Source organism: Mobula hypostoma, chromosome X2, assembly GCF_963921235.1.
Source record: "Mobula hypostoma chromosome X2, sMobHyp1.1, whole genome shotgun sequence".
NCBI lineage: Eukaryota > Metazoa > Chordata > Chondrichthyes > Myliobatiformes > Myliobatidae > Mobula > Mobula hypostoma.
Window position 1 is genome coordinate 15627020 of NC_086129.1, and position 16664 is coordinate 15643683.

Below are 16664 nucleotides of genomic sequence, written 5' to 3' on the forward strand. Positions count from 1 at the left end.
GGCTCACTCACCAACTGCCGGCCAGCAGACTTCTCTCAGCTCCATCCACATTGCGCTGCCAAAGGATTCACTGCTCTGTCCAGTCACAGCATCAGTCCGCTGGGCACACGCTCAGAGCGGCTTCACCTCGCCCTATTGAGCCTGAGTGTCCTGGTGTACAGACTGAGACTGCACTACCCGCTCTGTCACAGGGACAGTGATTAGTCAAACCACCCCATCACCAAGTGAAAAGTTCACTTGTATTTACAGTATCTGAGATCAGCCTCATTCTCCATTCACACAAGTGACAGTGGCCTTAGTTCCGATTATACTGCCTGACATTAACTTCATTCCCCCGAGCGTCAGTGTCCCAGTGACTGAGATAAGTTACACTGCCCCGTCACGCTGTGTGAAATCAACTACATGAGGCTGCACACATACTTCTGTCATAATCAGCTTCGATGTCCCATCACACGAACTGGAATAGACTCACAGTCATGTTCCCTTTGTTGCCTCCATCCACACTGGTCATCTCCCTGACCTTTCCATTATGCTCGTAGATTTGCCCCCACTGTCCCCCTGAAATGGCTAAAAACACCTTCACTGTCCCATCACTTCAGATTAGTAACCAGGCACACTGAGGTCATTCCCACCACCCACCCCCCGTCACCCAGAGAGAGATCTCCCTCACCAAACCACCACACGGAAACAGATACACCACACAGACATGCACCCTCACATGGACAGGAACCCACCCGACAGTCTGGGATCCACCACCCAGATTCACCCACCCACACCCTTACACACCACATGGAGAGGCACCTATAGTACCTCACGAGCACAGACGTACCATACAGACACTCAGACCCACCACATAAACTCATGGACCCACAACACAAACATGCCCACCTACCACATGGACACAGGACACACCACACAGACTCATCCATCTATTAGGTGGACACAGGCCCACCACACGGTCTCCCCAACCCATGACATTATCACATGGACTCACCGACCCACCACATGGACACAGGCTGAATACAGAAACTCACAGGCCCATTACTGCTCCAGCTGAGCCTGTGTGAACCCTCTTGCCTCTCCTCCTGATCTGAGCACCAGGGACACAGATTGTTTAAATGAAGAGTTGATTACAGGGCCATCAGAGACACGTGAGTTCCCTGCAGAGAGAGCTCAACTATTATCCTGGACAATTAGGGGCTCAGAGACCACCCCTGCCTCTCTTCAATTACCAGAAATGGTGTCTCATATTAGAAAATCTAGAATTGGTTTCTAAGGACTGGAGAAACCAGTTTTTAATAAACTGAGAAACAACACCAGTCTATAAATGGGCTTACAACTGTTGTGTGCTTCCAGTTGAGAAACTGAATTGACATCCACCTTGCACACTTGGCAGGAGAGCCTTTTCGTAGCCTCCACATCAGGCTGACTGTAGGCCATCTCTGCATCCGTGGATGTGGCTCCAGGAGGTCCTGCAGCCGTGGTTTCCCTGACCACTGTACTGTCAGCTGTTGAAAGGAGATTGGAGAGGAGTTGAAATGGGGGGGGGAGGGGGAGCAGATCAAGGCTATTTTCAAATAAATATAAGTTGTTGTTGGCTCCACACAGACTGTTATTTCAAAAGCAAGATGTTAGGCTGTTGAAGTACAAAGGGAAGACATCCCACCCCTCCTTGATTCATAGAAGGATAGAATCGTGAATTTCTGCCGGACTTCTGATCAAACACCTGATACTGTTTATGCTCTTGGAGAAGTGGCATAAAAAGGGCATTTTCCACAGTTCCCCCAAATTCTCTGTGAAACATAGAAAATAGGTGCAGGAGTAGGCCATTCAGCCCTTCGAGCCAGCAACGCCATTCAGTATGATCATGGCTGATCATCCAACTCAGAACCCTGTACCAGCCTTCCCTCCGTACCCCCGATCCCTTTAGCCTCAAGGGCCATATCTAACTCCCTCTTAAATATAGCCAATGAACTGGCCTCAACTGTTTCCTGTGGCAGAGAATTCCACAGATTCACCACTCTCTGTGTGAAGAAGTTTTTCCTAATCTCAGTCCTAAAAGGCTTCCCCTTTATCCTCAAACTGTGACCCCTCGTTCTGGACTTCCCCAACATCGGGAACAATCTTCCTGCATCTAGCCTGTCCAATCCCTTTAGGATTTTATACGTTTCAGTAAGATCCCCCCTCAATCTTCTAAATTCCAACGAGTATAAGCCTAGTCAATCCAGTCTTTCATCATATGAAAGTCCTGCCATCCCAGGAATCAATCTGGTGAACCTTCTTTGTACTCCCTCTATGGCAAGAATGTCTTTCCTCAGATTAGGGGACCAAAACTGCACACAATACTCCAGGTGTGGTCTCATCAAGGCCTTGTACAACTGCAGTAGTACCTCCCTGCTCCTGTATTTGAATCCTCTTGCTATGAATGCCAGCATACCATTTGCCTTTTTCACCGCCTGCTGTACCTGCATGCCCACTTTCAATGACTGGTGTACAATGACACCCAGGTCTCGTTGCACCTCCCCTTTTCCTAATCGGCCACCATTCAAATAATAATCTGTTTTCCTGTTTTGCCACCAAAGTGGATAACCTCACATTTATCCACATTAAATTGCATCTGCCATGAATTTGCCCACTCACCTAACCTATCCAAGTCACCCTGCATCCTCTTCGCATCCTCCTCACAGCTAACACTGCCGCCCAGCTTCATGTCATCCGCAAACTTGGAGATGCTGCATTTAATTCCCTCGTCTAAGTCATTAATATATATTGTAAACAACTGGGGTCCCAGCACTGAGCCTTGCGGTACCCCACTGCCATTCTGAAAAGGTCCCGTTTATTCCCACTCTTTGCTTCCTGTCTGCCAACCAATCAATACCATACCCCCAATACCGTGTGCTTTAAGTTTGCACACTAATCTCCTGTGTGGGACCTTGTCAAAAGCCTTTTGAAAATCCAAATATACCACATCCACTGGTTCTCCCCCATCCACTCTACTAGTTACATCCTCAAAAAATTCTATCAGATTCGTCAGACATGATTTTCCTTTCACAAATCCATGCTGACTTTGTCCGATGATTTCACTGCTTTCCAAATGTGCTGTTATCACATCTTTGATAACTGACTCTAGCATTTTCCCCACCACCGATGTTAGGCTAACCGGTCTATAATTCCCCAGTTTCTCTCTCCCTCCTTTTTTAAAAAGCAGGGTTACATTAGCCACCCTCCAATCCTCAGAACTGGTCCAGAATCTACAGGATGATGCTACAGGAAATTAGACAACCAACTGTTTATTTTTTAAATAACAGATTGATCTGGAAATTGTCAGGAAGAGAATCAGTACTTTATGTTTGCAGGTAACTTTCCCCTCAGCCTACACCACTCCAGAGGAAAAGGACATCAGAGGTTTGTCCAGCCTCGGTTCCAGGAGCAGATATCTGGTCAAGATGGCGCCAGCCAACAATGATTCCTCGGGCAACATCTTCCAGATAGCCGATATCTTCATTTATTTCACTTTCTCTACATCTCCTGCTTGTTCTTTTTATCTTGATTGTGTTTCGGAAACTGTTGGAGCCTGTGACGTGCAGTTTGGAATTCAATCAATTGATCTAGCGCTCTGCTGTCACCAGAGAGGACCAAAAGCATGAACATGAGCTGCTTCGTGCAGAAGTCAAAGATAGGGTCCCAGAGAGGACCAAGAGCACAAGCTGCCTCATGCAGAAGACCAGAGGCTGGCGAAGGTCATTTCGAAGTATAGAGGAAGATTGAGGCATTGAGGCAGATGCGGAGGAGGTCGGCAGTCGTTCTCCATGGAGGCCATGGTGTCGATGGCAGTTGGTATCTAGGTCAGCAGTGTTCAGACCCGACGTGGCAATCGGTCTTCATGGAAGGACTGAGTACGTGCAGTCGCACTTCTCGATGCTGACGGGAAGATATTTTCCAAATTCTGAGACTTATGTGTTTATTAGACTGTAGTTTATATTCGTCTCCTTCAGTTTTTTTGTGTTTTCTTTCTTGTTACCACTCTGGATAATTTAAACTAGAGTGGCAGGATGTGGGGCCCTGAGTAATGGAGTGGATGATGTGTACTGTAGCCAATGAGAGCAAGTTTAGTCATCAGGATACACAGGAGGAATGGGAGAGCAAAGACCATTAGTTAAAACTTCATTTCTTTCGATGCAAGTGGCTTAACAGGTGAGGTGGGTGAACTCAGTGTGGATTGGCTCTGGGGACTGGAATATCAGAGCACTAACCGGAAATGGCAGGACTGGTAGCTCAATATTCCAGGATACAGATGCTACAGGCATGACAGTAGTGCAGGGAAGAGAGGGGAGGAGTTTCCTTCCTGACGAAATGAATCTCCAGGTAGCATATACATACTTTGATAATAAATTTACTTTGAACTTTGATGAAAGAGAATATAACAATGGTTCTTGGAGAAATATTCTTGAAGAGTCATCCATCAGGCCATGTGGGTAGAACTTAGAAACGAAAAGAGGACGGTCATTCTGATGGGATTGTATGATAGGCGTCTAGTATTCATTGGGAATTGGAGGAGCAGATCTGTGGAGAGAGTACAGCTTGTTCTAAACATAATAGGGCAGATTATTGGGAGATTTTACCTTCCCTGACATTGACTAGGCCAAAACCAGTGTAAGAAGTTTGGATGGAGTAGAATTTGTTACATGCGTCCTTAATTAGGATTAAGGTGAATCCCAAGGCATTCTATACCTACATCAAGAACAAGAGCATAACTAGGGAAAGGGTAGGACCACTCAAGGATAAAGTGGGGGGCATTTGTGTGGGTGCAGAGAATGTTATGAGGTAGTTAATGAGTACTTTGCTGCAGTATTTACCAAGGAAAAGGATACGGAGGACCAAGAGATCAGTGCTGAGTGTATAAATATGTCAGGGCATTTAGAAGTCAAGGAAGATGATGTATTGTGCCTCCTAATAAACATTAAGGTGGATAAGTCCCCGGAGCTGATGGGATTCACCCCAGGTTATTGAAGGAGGCAAGAGACAAGATTTCAGGGGCTTTGACCATATCTTCATGTCTTTAGCCACAGGTGAGGTCCCAGAGGGCTGGCGAGTGGCTAATGTTGTACCTCTATGAAGGGAACAAGGGAAAATCCTGGGAACTATAGACTGGTGGGTGCCATGTCAGTTGGAGGGAAATTGCTGGAGAAAATCCTTAGGGATAGGATATATGAGCATTTGGAAACCCGTAGCCTAATTCGGGAGAGCCAGCATGGTTTTATACGTGGTAGGTTGTGCCTTACCAACTTGACTGAGTTTTTTGAAAACATGTTGGGAAAGATTGATGAGGGTAGGGCTACATGGATTTTAGTAAGGCATTTGATAAAGTCCCTCATCCAAGGCTAATGCAGAAGATTAAGATGCATGGGATCTGTGGCAAATTGGCTGTTTGGATTCAGAAATGGCTTGCACATAGAAGACATAGGGTAATGGTTGAAGGGGCTTATTTGAGCTGGAGGTCTGTAATTACTGGAGTTCCACAGGAATCTGTGCTGGGACCTCTGATGTTTGTGATGTATATAAATGACCTGGATGAAAATATAAATGGGTGGGTTAGTAAGTTTGTAGATGTTACCAAGACTGATGGAGTTGTGGATAATGTAGAAAACTGGCAAAGAATACAGAGTGATGTAGATCAGTTGCAGATATGGGCAGAGAAATGGCAGATGGAGCTTAACCCAGATAAATGTGAGGTGTTGTACCTCGGTAGCGCAAATGCAATGAGACAGTATACTGTTAAGGACAAGATCCTTAATAGTATGACCAGGGAACCAAGTTAAGAAGGCATACGGAATGTTTGCTTTTATTAGTTGAGGTATTGAGTTCAAAAGTCAGGAAGTTATGTTGCAAGTTTATAAAACTCTGGTTAGGGCACATCTGGAGTATTGCATATGGTTCTGATCACCCCACTATAGGAAGGATGTTAAGGCTTTGGAGAAGGTGCAGAAGAGTTTCACCAGGATGCTGTTTGGTTTAGAGGGCATGTCCCATCGCCAGAGGCTGGATAAACTTGGGTTGTTTTCTCGAGGGTACCAGAGGCTAGGGGAAGATCTGATAGAGGTTTACAAGATTATGAGAGTCATAGAGAGAGTGGACAGAGAGTATCTGTTTCCCAGTGTTGAAATGTCTAATACCAGAGGGTATGCACTGAAGGTGAGAGGGGTAGGTTCAAGGGAGGTAAGAGGGGTAAGTATTTTACTCAGAGAGTGGTGGATGTCTGGAATGTGCTGCCTGGTTTGGTGGTCCAGGCAAATACATTGGAGGCTTTTAAGGGATATTTGGATAGGCACATGGATGTAAGGAAAATGGAGGGATACGGACATGGTGCAGGTAGGAGGGATTAGCGTTTGGTGTTTTTGATTTGCTTTTTAGTGGTTCACCACAACATTGTGGGATGAATGGCCTGTTTCTGTGCTGTACTGTTCTATGTGTCCAAGATATCAAAGCTCGAACTGGAGAGGGTGCAACGCTGGACATCCTCCTGCAGAGTGAGGTAGGGCAAGTGGCAGAAGTGTTTGTCAGTTCACACGCTGGGCCCGGTGACCATCATTCTTTTAGTTTTAACATAGTTATGGAGAAGGATACGGTCAGTTTACAGGTTAAGGTCTTGAACTGCGGCAGAGCAAATTTTGGCGCCATTTAGCAGGATCTTGCACAGGTTGACTGGGTGAGATTGCAGTGAAAAGAGCAGCTGTCAAGTGGGAGGCTTTTTAAAATATTATATTGAGAGGTGGGGTCTCATCTTCTTGTTAGGGTCTTACTCCAGGTCACCCAACCCCTTATACCTTGGCCCCTTTACATCAGGGATATTCCATTCCTGTATTGCTTTTATTGCAAGATCCTGCCAGCTTTCTGGCTAGCAAAGATGCTGCTGTGTTTCATGATGCTTTTGGTGTCCGTTTTGTTCTTGATGTTTATGAAACTGCTAACCAAAGATCTTGGAAGCCTGCAGGACTCTGACTCTGCAGTGAAGTATTTAACAAAAGTTAAAATTCATCTGTATTTATTGTGAGAAGCTTCAGCCAGAAGGAACAAAATGTTGTAGACTCTGCAATGGCTGCATGGAGAACTGCAATCACCACTGCCTCCTCCTAATGAAATGTGCAGCAAAAAGGAATCAGAGACTCTTTGTTCTGTTCCTCCTGGAGATCCCCACCTCACACTTAACCCTCATTACATTGACTCTATATTCCTTACAACTTCAGTACAGCCTGAACTTTGAGGTGTTCCCAAAAGTCTTCAGTGGCCAGCCTTAGGTGATGGGACTGACGCTGATGAATGTCACCATGGTCTTGTTCGAGCTTGTCTTGCTAAAGAGTCATCTGGTGGCAATCACTGTGAACTCCACAACAACACACAGGGGCAGGGTGGACACCATTTGGGAAACATCACAGTCCACCTCATCTTGCAGAAGAGGCCCCAGCGCAGCTGTAGGAATCTCATCCTAGTTTTAAACAGCTGAACTGAAAAGTGTTCGAAATCCAAGCACATCTTAAGGGGGAAGGATAGAGAGATCAAAGATGATGGGGTGGAAACCAAGACTGAATGATACAAGTGATGGTGCTGGCTAAGAGAGGGAAGTGAATCACAGCTGATCTGCCTGAGGAAGGTCTAAAGGAGAAAGCAGATGAAAGAAAGGGAAAGGCAGTGAAAATTTGCTGGAACACTCTCTTATAAAGAAATGAAAGGGTTAATATATGAGGAGTGTTTGATGGCTCTGAGCCTGTACTTTCTGACATTTAGTAAAATGAGGGGGAATCTCTTTGAAACCTATCAAATATTGAAAGTCCGAGATAGACCGGACATGGAGAGGATGGTTTCTGTAGTGGGGAGTCTAGGACCAGAGGGCACGGCCTCAGAAGAGAATAGGAGGAGGAATTTCTTCAGCCAGAGGATGAAATTCATTGCAACAGATGGCTGTGGAGGACCAGTCGTTGGATGTACTTACAGCTGAGGTTGAGAGACTCTTGATTAGTCAGGACATCGAAGGTTACAGGAAGTAGGCAGGAGAATGAGGTTGAGAGCGATAATAAATCAGCCATGATGGAATGGCACAGCAGTCTCAATGGGCTGAATGGCCTGATTCTGCTCATATGTCTTATAATCTTATAGGGTGAAGGACAAGGCTGGCAGGTTTCAGAAACCCTGAATGACTCCAGTATTGGGACTCTGGTTAAGAAGAAATGGGAGGCATAACTAGTGAATCACTTGATGCCTAAAAGAAGAGAAAGAGTACACTTGAAATGAGAGTTGCAGCAGGATGGGGACCAGAGTACCAGGGCAAATAGTAGAGTGCTTGTGAGGAACTATGTTATTAAGCCTTGATACAAAGACAGGAATTGAAAGGTTGGGCATGGTGGGAATAACGTTCTGAGTTGCATCTACTTCAATGCAAGGAATATTGTAGGTAAAGTGGATGAGCTTAGGGCATGGATCAGCACATGGCATTGTAGCCATTAGTGAGACTTGGTTGCAGGAGGAGCAGGACTGGCAGGTCAATGTTTTGGGGTTCCATTGTTTTAGACATGATGGGAGAGGTGGTACTACTAGTCTGGGAAAATGTCATAGCAGTGCTGAGACAGGACAGACTGGAGAACTTGTCTCGTGAGGCTTTATGGATGGAACTGAGGAATAAGAAAGGGATGACCATGTTAATGGGATTATATTATACACCACCCAATAGTCAGCAAGATTTAGTGGATCAAAGTCGTAGAGAAATCACAGACAACCTGGTGGTAGGGTTCCCTGATGATGGATGCTGCTTTCCTGCGACAGAGTTTCATGTAGATGTGTCAGTTGTTGGGAAGGCTTTACCCATAATGGACTGGGTCACATCCACTACTTTTTGTAGGATTTTCCATTCAAAGGCTTGCTTTTTCCATACCAGACTGTGATACAGCCAGTCAATATACATCTATAGAAGTTTTCAAAGTTTTGGATATCATGCCAAATCTCCACAAACCTTGGAATTTAAAGTTGCTAATGCTCTCCTCTGATGAGGACTGGCTCATGGACCTCTGGTTTCCTTCTCCTGAAATCTAGAACCATCTCCTTGGTCTTGCTGACATTGAGTGAGAGGTTGGTGTTGTGGCACCACTCAGCCAGGTTTTCAATCTCTTTCCTATATGCTGATTCTTCATTCCCTTTGATTCGGCCTACAACAGTGGTGTCGACAGGTTAACGAAGACATGGATGTTGAAAGTCCCGAATCACTGATGATGTGTCACAGCGCACACCAGGTTAATAAAGGCAAGTAATGTTGGACCAGGTAAGTGAAGGTCTGGGCCAGATCAAAGTGGCAGCGTCAAGGGATACTGAATCTCCAATAATGAGGTTAAGAAAGAAAGGCAGGATAATTTTCCCACTGGCTACATAATTACATTCAAACCAAAAGTGACATGCTTTTCATTATCACGAAACACCAATAATAAAATGAGGTACCAAGACGGCAAGAAAGACCCAGAAAGTTAAACCCACGCTGGGACCACATAAAACACGTCACCACTAAACTACACACAGGGTCTCTAAGCAATGGGCTGCAATAATCCAACCTCCCTCACAACCCCTTAGCATATTCATAACCCAAAACCTTAAAACAGATGTAAGAAGGAGAAAGATCCCAATAAAGGCAAGTGGTGTTGGGCCAGATTAGTGAAGGTGTGGGCCAGATCAAAGTGGCAGGGTCGACTGATACTGAATCTCCAGCAACAAGATGAAGAAACACAGGAGGGATAATTTTCCCACTGCCTGCATAATTACATGCAAAAAACAGAAACATCCAGTGAGCAGCAGTTCTGCAGGCAAAAATGCCTAGTTAATGAGAGAGAACAGAAGAGAACTCTGAAAACTTGTGCCAACCAACTGGCGGGAGTATTCAAGAACATTTTCAACCTCTCACTGCTACGGGCGGAAGTTCTCACTTGCTTCGAAAAGGCAACAATTATACCAGTGCCTCAGAAGAATAATGTGAGCTGCCTTAATGACTATTGCCCGGTAGCACTCCCATCTACAGTGATGAAATGCTTTGAGAGGTTGGTCATGACTAGACTGAACTCTTGCCTCAGCCATTGGACCCATTGCCATTTGCCTATCACCACAATAACTCAACGGCAGACGCTATCTCAATGGCTCTTCACATGGCTTTAGACCAACTGGACAACACAAACACCCATGTCAGGATGCTGTTCATTGACTATAGCTCAGCATTTAATACCATCATTCCCACAATCCTGATTGAAAAGTTGCAGAACCTGGGCCTCTGTACCTCCCTCTGCAATTGGATCCTCAACTTCCTAACCGGAAGACCACAATCTGTGCAGATTGGTGATAATATCTCCTCCTCGCTGACGATCAACACTGGTGCACCTCAAGGATGTGAGCTTAGCCCACTACTCTGCTCTCTCTATACCCATGACTGTGTGTCTAGGCATATCTCAAATACCATCTATAAATTTGCTGATGATACAACTATTGTTGGTAGAACATCCAATGAAGATGGGAGGACATACCGGAGTGAGATATGCCAACTAGTGGAGTGGTGTTGCAGCAAACAACCTTGCACTCCTTGTCAGCAAGATGAAAGAGCTGATTGTGGACTTCAGGAAGGGTAAGATGAAGGAACACATATCAATCCTCATAGAGGGATCAGAAGTGGAGAGAGTGAGCAGTTTCAAGTTCCTGGGTCTCAAGATCTCTGAGGACCTAACCTGGTCCCAACATATCAATGCAGCTATAAAGAAGGCAAAACAGTGACTATACTTCATTAGGAGTTTGAAGGGATTTGGTATGTCAACAAATACACTCAAAAACCTTTACAGATGTACTGTGGAGAGCATTCTGATAGGCTGCATCACTCTCTGGTATGGGGGAGCTACTGCACAGGACCAAAAGAAGCTGCAGAGGGTTGTAAGTTTAGTCATCTCCATCTTGGGTACTAGCCTACAAAGTACCCAGGACATCTTCAAGGAGCAGTGTTTCAGAAAGGCATTGTCCATTATTAAGGACCTCCAGCACACAGGGCATGCCCTTTTCTCACTGTTACCATCAGGTAGGAGGTACAGAAGCCTGAAGGCACACACTCAGCGATTCAGGAACAGCTTCTTCCCCTCTGCCATCCGATTCCTAAATAGACATTGAACCCATGAATATATATTTTTTTAATATATATTATTTGTTTTTGCATGATTTTTAATCAATTTAATATACAAATACTGTAATTGATATATTTTTTTTAATTCTATATTACATATTGCATTGAACTGCTGCTGCTAAGTTAACAAATTTCACAACACATGCCGGTGATAATAAACCTGATTCTGAATGGCCAGACTGGTTCTCGCTGACAGGAAGTTAACAGCGTATCAAATAACCACGTATTGCAACAGTGGTGTGCAGAAGAGTATCTCTGAATGCACAACACATCAAATCTTAAAGTGGATGGGCTACAGTGACAGAAGACTACGAACATACAGAAGTACTTTCAATGACTGCTTTATTAGGTCTCTTCTGTACCCAATAAAGTGGCCACTGAGTGTATATCCCGTCCCTTAGAGTATCCTCCAACGACCTGCCAACTGCTGACATCAGGCTAACTTAAACAACGGAACAATCCTCCAGCACCTCATTTTAAATACCTCTGCAGCTTCCACATTAGCCTTCCTCAAGGTCTGAAGGAACACCTTGTCAGGACCTGTGGATTAATCCACTCTAATTTTCCTAAAAACAACAAGCATCTCCTCCTCTGTAGTCAGTACATGGCCCATGGTTTGCCTCAGTTTAATAGATTCTGTGTCTCTCTCCCAACTAAGTACAGATGCAAAAGATCCACTGAAGATCTCCCCCAACTCTTTCAGCTGCATGCACAGATGACCACACTGATCTTCATAAGGACCAATTTTGTCTCATTCACATTGTCTGCCAGAGCAACCTAATGTCTTCTTTTAGTCCTCCTCATTTCCCTCATTTCTTATACTCCTCAAGCACCTCATATGTTCCTTGCTACCTGTGCCTGCTATGCTCCTCCTTCTGTCATGATAGTTTGATTTTTTTTTGTTGTTGGCTAGAAAGTGCGGCAGTCTACAAATCAGTGAATTCAAATGAATCAAGGACAGTGGAAAGCAGACAGACCAATTGTCTTTGTTCTTGCCGTGTGCTTGGGGATGGAGGCTGCCATTTTCTGAAGACACTCTTTTCTCCATTTTCGAGCTTGACATGCTGGGCTTGATCAATGTTTTAAAGAAGACACAATGATACTTAAGGTAATCTGCTGGACTGGAGATCATTTCCAAATATGAAGTTATTTGTGAGATGTTCTTTGGTTGGATATAATACAGGTTTGTGAATGTTGGGGTTGATGCTTGTTGCTGATTGAGGGGTTTCTTCTTTTATGTTAACTGCATAGGCTAATTAAAATGGCTTCTTTGTTATGTTATAATTAAACTGGCTTCTTTGTTATGTTAAATGTTGAGAAAGTCCTTCCGCTAGCACTTTGTTTTGGATTATCTATTGATAAGAGAACGAATGATCCAATTGTGATAGTTGTTATGCTTTCGTGTGTGTCTGTAAGATATTGTGATGCGCGGGCTTTTTAGGGGAGAAGGCGGGAGAGAGAGACAGAGGATGGACCAGGTGCTGTGAGTCCGCTAACGGGGTCGGACGCCGAGCAGGAGTCTGAGGTCCAGGGTGTTCGGCAAGGAGAGGAGACGGACTCGTGTGGAGCGTCTGGTCGACCACCATTGTTGGTCCCAGGCGGCAGGTGGAGGTGGTCCGAGCGGTCGCAGGGTGAAGAAGGGTCCTGAGCTCCAACTGTTTGTGCACGAAGAGATTGAACTTGGATAAGTGTGGCGCCTTTTATTTTCCTTTTATATTTTATTCCCTATTAATTATATAGTTCCAGTAATATCTATAAACTGTAAATCATTTAATTGTATCTGGTGTATTGTCTGTTATTTGGGCGGGGTGGGGTACATCACACAGCATCCACACAAACTAATTACCCAGTTTGGCGGGGCCGAGGGCTGTTTCCCTAGACGACAGCGAGCCGAGAGACCCTGAGGCTGGCCAGGGGTCTACATTTGGAGGCTTTTGTCCAGGATTGGATCTAGTGGTATGCTGTGTGGCTTCCCTGTTTAAATCAGTAACTTGTGTCTCTGTGGGTTATTTGCTGGTTATTGCTGCATGCATGGTGGGTGAGGTCTTTGTTCGAGTTCAGACTAGCGTTGACGAGTTGGGGGTGGGACTCGGGGCTGTCCATGCTGTTGGGAGAGAGAGGAAAGAGTGGTCTGATTTGGAGGTAGTGTCTGCGAATAAATGTTCTAGCTCTGGCAGGCTCTGCCTGGCATTTGAGATAGTGTCCACCCTAAGGGGGGGGCGGAGGCGTGCGAGACATGGGTGGAGCGGATCTCTCAGTTGTTAGATGAGTGGCAGTGCTCGGTTGAGGGAGAGCGACAGGGATTGGTTGAAAGTTTAAGTAGGCCGGCTGGTGATGGTGTTAGCACTGTCAGGTTCAATTACACCGTAGTGACAGCTGTCAGTTATTTGAAAGAGGGGGGAAAGTTTTCAGGGGATCAGCTCCTCTTTCAGTTGTTCAGCTGATCAGAGAGGTGTCGGGAAACTTAGTGGAGGCCTAGTGGGGGAACGGCTTGGGGTCTCTGGAGGAGCACATTCCCAGCAATGTACCAATGAACTTCCAAAAGGAGAAGACCCTATTCCTGAAGGCTTAGAGGGTCCACACCCCAGGGTGTCGTTATGGATAGATGGAAGCGATGTTAAAGCCATCCTTGACCCCAGGGCGCAGGTCAAGTTGTTGTACAGTTCGTTTTACAACCAGTATCTGAAGCATTTACCCTTGACAACTGCAAGGGCACTGGAGATTTTGGGTACCAGTGCCAGTAATTATCCAGAAGAGGATGATTGATTAATGACCCTGGAGTTCACGGGAGCATTGACTGGGCACCCAGCGTGTCGAGTTGCTTCTGAGGACGTGTGTAGCAGCCTTGAGCTGGTACCGAATTTATACGAGACCCAGCTGCGGTACGGCCTGGGGGAAGTAGCAGAGGGTGAGACCCTCTTAGTAGGCGCTCTGAACTACCACAAGGAAGGGGAGTCGACCACTGAAGACACCTCAGAGAGAGAGAGAGGTCGTGGTGACTGGACCCTGGCGCCGTGGAAGACGGAGGCAGCGTGTGTGCGGATTATGTGACTTGGTTTAATGTGCTGGGTCTGAGGAGTGGATGTTGCCAGATCCCGAGGAGCGCAGCTGTCGAGCCAAAGACGGCCGTTATTAGTTCCCCAGGATTCTTCCAATCCGAACAGATGCCCAAGGGCATATCTGGAGCCCCTGCATCCTTCCCGCGGGGCATGAGGAAGACCATGGGGGACGTGAAGGTGTGTGGAGTTTTAGCGTATATGGATGACTGCCTAGAGCTTGGATTCGCCTGGGGGGACTATGAGGCGAGGCCAGTGGCTGAGCCTGGGCGACAGAAGCAAAGTGTCAAATGTGGAGGAGTTTTTGGCCGGAGGAGTTTGGTGCAATGTGAGAAAATTGACCTGACATACCAGTTGAACTTCCTGGTATTGGAACAGACGGCGGTGGACATGGGGATGGAAACCCAAGTCGTCAATCGGAATGCGACACGGGAGAGAGGGGATTTGCTCCGCTGAACTGAAAGCTCAGAAATGCAGGCCGGAGACAGAGTGCCGCTCTTGCGGGACGACAATTGCAGACCTGGAATTCACGCTCGTCAAACTGGAGAAGGAGAAACGGAATTCCGAGTCAACACTGCGGTCATGTACTGATGAATTAATCCAGAAAAGATTGGAAGACTTACAAGTTGGGGAAGATCAAGGAAGCGTTCTGACTAAGGCCAACAGAAAACCGAGAGCCCAGGGAGGGGAGTTCGACTACACTCCTGAGGAGGTGAAGAAATGGAGGACAGATCTCGGAAAAGGGAGGCGGACGCTTGAAAGGGACCTGAAGATGAATATCGACAGTTTAAATGAAGTGAAAAAACTGAAAGTTGACCTGGAAGAAGTCATCAGGAGGAAACAACCGGAGGCTGAACACCCTTTAACTGCTGCTTTTCAGGTCAGGGTGGAAGAAGCTGGTGGGGTAACTGCGTCCCAGATTGAGATGGCCAAGAACCGTGAGTCAGAACTGCTGAGGCTGTGGCGAGAGTTGAAGGAGTCCCCGAAGAAGCTGATGTCTCGACTGCAGGAGGCTGAAGGGGTAAGCTCCGGCTAAGTGCTTCAGTTTGAAGAAACTCAAACAGCAGCTGCCGAGCGAGGGAATGAGGAAGAATACGGATTCGAAGGATGATGTGCTGGACATGTGGTACATGCTACCTTTCGCTAACTTCCCTGTGATTGAGGAAGAGACCTTTGGCCCTTCTCCCACTGAATCAGGTATAGCGGGGAGGGCTAGCTGTGGGCAGTCTGGGTTACAGCAGGACCAGGAAGGAAAAGAAGCGGGGCCCCGGACACGGGACAGGGGGCTCCAAGTTGTAGTGGTGGCATGAGTGAGAGAGGAGTTGGCAAGCAGACCAGAGGTATCCCTAGTAGTGTCTGAGCCTTTAGGGTTTAGGTGTGGGAGTACGAAGGACTCGGAGTATTAGGAAGCTCCCAGATAGGTTGGCCTATGTTGCTCCCGTGGACGGGCGGAAGGTCCACTGTTTGGAGAGAACAATGTCGCTGTGGGTTTTTGTGTCTGTAGGACTGGTTGGGGAGTTATTTAGAAGTCATGAGGGCATGACTGTTGTTTGGTCGGGGGGGGAAAGAGTGTAAGAGGTGTCTTCTTTTATGTTAACTTTGTAGGCTAATTAAACTGGCTTCTTTGTTATGTTAAATGCTGAGAAAATCCTTGCGCTAGCAATTAGTTTTGGATTATCTATTGATAAGAGAACGAATGAACCAATTGCAATAGTTGTTATGCTTTCTGTGTGTCTGTAAGATATTGTGATGCGCGGGTTTTTTTAGGGGAGAAGGCAGGACAGAGAGACAGAGGATGGACCAGGTGCTGTGAGTCCGCTAACAGGGTCGGACTCTGAGCAGGAGTCCGAGGTCCAGGGTGTTCGGTGAGGAGAGGAGACAGAGACGGACTCACGTGGAGTTTCTGGTCGACCACCGTTGTTGGTCCCAGGCGGCAGGTGGAGGTGGTCCGAGGGGTCGCAGGGTGAAGAAGAAGGGTCCTGAGCTCCAACTGTTTGTGCACGAAGAGATTGAACTTGGATAAGTATGGCGCCTTTTATTTTCCTTTTATATTTTATTCTCTATTAATTATATAGTTCCAGTAATATCTATAAACTGTAAATCATTTAATCGTATCTGGTGTATTGTCTGTTATTTGGGCGGGGTGGGGTACATCACACAGCATCCACACAAACTAATTACCCAGTTTGGCAGGGCCGAGGACTGTTTCTCTAGACGACAGCGAGCTGAGAGACCCTGAGGCTGGCCAGGGGGGCTACAGAACAAAGAGCCATAAATGATTGACTGTCACTTGATGGGAAGAGGGCAATAAATGGATGCTGGCTTGGAGCAGGGCCAATAACAAGGTGCTAAAGTACAGGTACATGACCTGTGGCCAATGACACTGGAATACGATATTTGCATTGGATATAAAAGTGGAT

The 16664-nt window shown here is 46.2% G+C and overlaps 1 long non-coding RNA gene across 2 annotated transcripts in view; it reads left to right on the forward strand.

The window, feature by feature from the left end:
- Positions 1-16664, forward strand: part of LOC134340750 (uncharacterized) — a 130291-nt gene that overhangs the window by 34517 nt on the left and 79110 nt on the right. For both annotated transcript variants that reach the window (XR_010016628.1, XR_010016629.1), the window contains exon 3: positions 3357-16267. This is a non-coding gene — a long non-coding RNA (uncharacterized LOC134340750). The remainder of the gene's footprint in view (positions 1-3356; positions 16268-16664) is intronic.